This window comes from Schistocerca cancellata, chromosome 5, assembly GCF_023864275.1.
Source record: "Schistocerca cancellata isolate TAMUIC-IGC-003103 chromosome 5, iqSchCanc2.1, whole genome shotgun sequence".
Lineage (NCBI taxonomy): Eukaryota > Metazoa > Arthropoda > Insecta > Orthoptera > Acrididae > Schistocerca > Schistocerca cancellata.
Genome location: NC_064630.1, coordinates 75,803,283 through 75,809,282, shown reverse-complemented (window position 1 = coordinate 75,809,282; position 6,000 = coordinate 75,803,283). Strand labels below are relative to the sequence as shown.

The following is a 6,000-nucleotide window of genomic DNA, read 5'->3' as shown; positions in this document are numbered from 1 at the left end:
CGAATGCAGTAACATGGATGAAGAAATAACAGGTTGAATTGAAATTAATGCATAAAATTAATTAAAATCACACGAAAAAAGATTTAAAGCAGTAAAAAAAATGTAGGAAGCAAAAACAGAGGAAATGAAGTAGTTGGTATGATTAAAATGATGTGACAAAGGAATAAAAATAAAATATTATATTTAAACCAACTGAGTAACAGTATTGAGCAATGTAATTTTGATAAAAAATTAAGTATTAAAATAAAGTACCTGATGAGATTTGAATCCATGAACTTCTGTGTGAAGCCATGACACTTTCCATTACACCACACAATTGATCAACATGATACTACATTTTTACTGCTATACATTTCCTTTGGCGGGTTGCAGAAGGCGTCTGCCAGCGGTTTATTATCAGTAAGAATGAAGAAAGGACAGCCCTCAATGTCAGTGCGGAAATGTTTGACGGCCTCGTACACTATCAGAAGCTTTCTATTAAAAGCAGAGTATTTCTTTTGGGCTGTAGACAGTTTTTTGGAGAAAAAATGAATTGGTGAAACTGTCGCCTTTTCTTTTTGTAATATTGGTAATGACATGATAGTCTATACGCAGGATTTGGGAGGCTGTATTTCATATGTGGAGACAGTGTAACCCAGAAATGTCACGGAAGACTGACACAGTTGGAATTTTTCTTTGTTGACCTCGACACCATTGGATGCCAAAGTCTGGAGGACCTGGGATAAATGATCTTTATGGTCTGCGGTCGATTTACTGAAAATGAGTATGTCATCCAGGTATGCGAAGCAGAACTCAAATCATTGTAAGATTGAGTCAATGAAACATTGCCACGTTTGTGTGTGCTGCATTCTTTAAACCGAATGGCTTCAAGTTGTAATGGAACAAACTGAGCAGCATGATGATACCAGTTTTTGGAATGTCTTCCGGCACTACGGGAATCTGGTGATAGCACGTTTGCAATCACACTGAAGATTGCAGTGCCCGATGACATATGAGTGAAATCGTTTATTTTTGGTACGGGGTAATTGTCGATGACAGTGCTAGCACTTAAATGTCTATAATCACCACACATTTGAAAAGAACTGTCATGTTTGGTGATGAGGTGAATTGGTGAAGACCAATTGCTGTCTGATAGCTCTAGGATGCCTGCCTCCAGAAGTTCGTTAATTTGCTGCCGGGCCGTGCGCAATTTAGTGTGTTTGAGGTGTCTAACCTTGTGTCTAATAGGAGGGCCGGCAGTGGTAATTATTTTGTGTGTTCCATCAGTGACAGAAGAGACTTATGAACTGTACACGAGACTGAGTGAGGTTCTGACGTCGAGTTTTGGGACGAGTGGGGTGCGATGAGGCGTAGCTGTTAGCGCGAGTAGGAAAAGGCAGCACGAAAGTCACATGCCTATTACGCATGCGCGGCATTGGGGGGTGGGGAGGGGGGGGGGGGTGCAGCTTAAAGTGCTAACAATGAGAGTTTTCCGTGCACACTGGCCATGCGTCCTTCGTGGTAGGACCACAAAACACTGGTGAATTCTGCCGGCAGTCGTACTGTCTTTGTACAAGGTTGCTGGGTGAAAAAGCTATGTGAGTGCAGTCATACGCACTTGGTTGCGAAACTGGGCCGCCGATCGGGTGGTTTGTTCTAGCGAACTGGAGACATAAAAATGTCGTACTGATTTGTGAGGAAGGTGAGGCTGGCGTAGCTTGGTAATAGTGACTGCGTGTGCATTTTGCACAAATGGCGGCATTGCACATGCACTACTGTAACGGGCGTCGTGGTGCGTACAGAATCAAAGCACGTGTGCGAATTTTGGTCCCTTCGAACTTGGTACGGGCGATCGATCGTCGCACTATTTAGATCATCCACTTTACTTTTCACTAGTGGTTGTGTGTAATCCAGCGAAACAAAACCCGAGTCCATTATTTGAGGTAATTGTGTAACACTCGGTCCTTGTGGAGTTACTGAAGTAGAGGTTATCCTCGTATAAAATCGGAGATTGTTGTCCGTTAGCTGCGAAATAACTGACGGGGGGGGGGGGGGGTTGTTGGCCTGATTGTAAGAGCTGGGCCTCCAAATATTCGTAAAGGATGTTCGGTGATGTAGCCAAGGCGTCGTACATGAAACCTGTTCATTCTGTATGACCGGCGCGGAAGACGTAGAACTTTTTGTCCAGGGTCATCAATATGGGATTAGGTATACGGGTCATAATATATACAATAAACAGTTCCCAAGTTTTCTATATACACCTATATTTTACCATAAACACTGCATGAAGTACAAAGGCAGAGTGAATTAAACACGGCGGTGTGTCTGAGAAGTTAATGTTCCAATGTGTGGTCGATGTGACCTATTGACGCCACACCTTCATAGTCTTGGATGTCATTGAATTTAGCATGTTAAAATTGTGGAGTAAGTAAGAAACACGTACTTTTTTCTTTTCTCTAAAAAAATTCATGCTCAGAGATACAGACCTTCAAAGTGCAAACACCATTCTGAAGATGTTAATATGCTGTTTCACTGTAACAGTTGTAGATATTTTGTTAGTGTTGGTTTTTTTATTTTATTTTATTTGAAAGATAATAGCTTTATGATTACAATGGTATCCTCTGGACATATGTCAAAGTTCTTCTACTGTTGCTTTTTGAATTTTTTGTAGTTTACAGATTTTTTATTTATTCCCCCCACCCCCAAAAAAAAAGCCAATCCAGAAAAGTTAGACTTTTTCCTGTTGATTAGTTCCATGTAGTACTATATTCTCTGTAAAGGAGAGCACCCACTTCTAAGTGTGGCAGGTTTTATTTTTTAAAAAATCATTATTTAACTTTCAAGGGTAATGTATGTCTTCACTGAAGTTGTCTTTACCAATTTCTTCATTACAATGCTTATTTCTATTGTCTTTGCTGTGTTACTTCTTTTCACTGTCTTTCTTTACTTATTTCTTTTGACTTTCATTGTGCAGATATTTCTTAAACTTTGTTGTAGATTCTTGTCAGTTTCTTTGTTGTGGTTGTTCATTGCAGGTTTCTGTATTGTAGTTGGTCAGTGCTAATTTGTTTAGTGAAGAGACTTCTAAGAAATCTGACACCATCCGGTGAGTTCTGTGTTTTCATGAGGAATTTGCCAGTAGACAAAGTTGCAGTGTGTTTTGTGGAAAGGACTTCGAAATGTCTTCTGACTGGATCCACAGGAGAGTGAAGTGTGCTGACTATTTGCATATCCATAAAAGAGTGATATATAAGACAAATAAAAACGCAGATTTTGTTCAAGGTAGTGATAAGTTTTCTCATTTGAAGATTATCTTTTAAAATGGTGTTTCCAGTGACTACTTTTTGTGTCCTAAATGTTTTGACAGAATAACAACAATGATAATATCTGAACAAGGTGAAGTCTCCTTTTTCTTCAGTAGAGGAAGAATTAAATACCCTGAACCAGTCAACTACAGAGGTAGGTGTTAGTCCTGTTAAGAAACGATGTTCAGTGAAGTAGAGTCATAAGCTCTAGGGATCAAAGTGCAGAGAAGTCACTAAAGCTGTGGGTGAATACACTACAGCAAAACTGGCTACATTCTTCAAAGTAGAAATTCCATCTTCAGAAGAAAATGAAACAAGCACTCGTGCACCTCTTGCCAGGAATTTTTCACAAATATCAATTCAGCTGCTGAATATTTGTCCATCCTACAGTGAAGAGGTGGAAGTTTTAACTATTATTCCAGGGACATTTTGAAAAAGATTTTTGAACCATGTTCCAACAGTATCGGAGTACATGATAGACAAATCAGGAAATGTGAGATCTGTAAAAGGAGTCTTTGGAAGACCAGATCCCTATTATTGTCATCCTGTAGAAGCAACTAAAGTTAAAATAGTGCAATCATTTTATGTGGAAGATAAATGGGGCTGTTATCGCCACACTGCCAACAAAACAGTTGAAGGTCATAAAGTTGCGAAAGTGAAGAGAGACATGACTTGCAGTATTAAAGAAACTTTTGCAATTTGTAAGAGCAACTATACAACTTATATTGGAAGATTAAAATTTTATGCACTATGACCTAAGTGGGTAGTTAATCACTTAGAGGTGTGTGTGTGTGTGTGTGTTGTGTGTGTGTGTGTGTGTGTGTGTGTGTGTACTGTGAGAATTTTTGACTGTATGGTAACTTTGAAGAACTTACTGGAGCATGTGACATATGACACTTTGGTTGGGTGTCTGAAACTCTTAGTAGTCTGTGATGTAAAGTGAGAGACCTGTTTGTTTCAAGAATCTGGTGACTGCCCTGGAAGGGGAGGACTGTCTTTACAGACACTTGGCCTGGAAGACATAGCAGATAACCCTGCAGAAATTATATATGTGGCATGGGAGGAAAATAAACTAATAAAGAAAACTGTTGCCTTTGACAGTTTCATTGATGAACTTGGTAAATGGTCAGTTGAAGCAGTAAAACACAAACATCTGAAGAAATTGCAACACCACCACATTGCAGAAGTGAAAGGGTGTGTACAGGCTGAAGAACTATGTTCAGTGCTTCACTGTGATTTTGCTGAGAACTGGTCTGTAATTCCTCCACAAGAAGCACAAGGGTTTCAATTTTTACAAGAATGACATTTTTCAAAACAAGATCACAAGTGTTGCAGTAATAAGCGATGGCACAGGACATGACTCAGTACATGCTTTTCTAGCAACGCGCAAAATTCATCTGCAAACAGGGGCTGAGAAGATCACCATTATTTCTGATGGTGCTCCTAGTCATTTTAAAAATCATTACCAGCTGTTTGAATTGAGTAAGTTGCTTGTGCCAACTGACTGCGTATACAGTGCTACTGGTCACGGGAAGGGGCCTTGCGATTGTGTAGGTGGCCTGCTGAAGCACCATGCTACAAAACTTAATTTTTCCAGAACAGCTACAACTGTGATTCAGGATGCTGAGGATTTTACGAGAGTCTTGAAATCTTACACATCCACAGCCCTCATTCTGTTGTCCAAAGAGGAAATCGAGGAATTCTGTGAGCAGAAAAAAGAACGGTCCATACAAGCTATTCCTGTGAAAGGAATTCAGAAGACACATTTTTGGACTCAGTGATGGGTGAATTCATATTGCACGCACTTTAAAGAGCAAGAAAGAAGAAATTTTGTTTATTTGGCCAACACCTCAGAAGCAGCAGGACGATATTCAGATTAACAACCTGAGAAGGGGGATGTTTGTGGCATGTGTATATGGCTGTGACTGGTGGATTGCAGAGATTATAGACACCAGTTAAGAGTTAAACCAAATTGTAGTGAAATTTATGCAAGTCTTTGGATCTTTCAGATACAATTTGAAACCATTTAAAATGCTTGAAAAATGAGTCTCTTACTCATCTTTCAAAACTAAAATTACGTTAAAATAAAGCTAGTTTTTTATTTTGTTTTATTTTTATGAGCCTGTTGTGTTCACACAACAGGTTTTATGTATGGCAAAAACTTCAGTTGTTTATAAAACCTGTTCAACCTAAAAGTGGAAGCTCTCCTTTGTAGGGAATGTGGAACTATATGGTACTAATCAACAGAAGAAAATAAAAATTTTATGTATTGGCATTTTTGAAAAAAATTCATAAGTTATTAAAAAGTTCAGAATGCTGTAGTAAATGAATTTTGATAGGTCAGTCCAAATGGAGGATTTCTTTGTAATCCTAAAGAAATTACATTTCAGATAAAAAACCAGCACAATATCTAGAGATACTGTGTTTAAAAATTTTTTTTCCAAAATTTGCATCTTCAAAATGGTATGTGCAGTGTCATCTTTGGAGGGCTGTATCTTGAAGCAGAAATTTAGTCCTTCATTTTAACATACGCTAAATTCAGTAACATCCGAGACTATGAAGGTAAGATTTTTTCCTAGTCTGTCTGAATTGATACGGACTATGCCAAAAGTAGAAGTTGCCAAAATAATACTTTATTTGTTTGTAAGTTTGATATTCAGACATATACTGAAGTTAGTTTGTTGTCTATTTAAACTGCTTTGTGTGGCAGTTTTAA

At 38.5% G+C, this 6,000-nt stretch overlaps 1 protein-coding gene across 1 annotated transcript in view; it reads left to right on the top strand.

Annotated features, from left to right (window-relative positions):
• The window catches only part of LOC126187531 (uncharacterized), a 144,463-nt gene that overhangs the window by 71,080 nt on the left and 67,383 nt on the right, over positions 1-6,000 (top strand). The window lies entirely within an intron of this gene.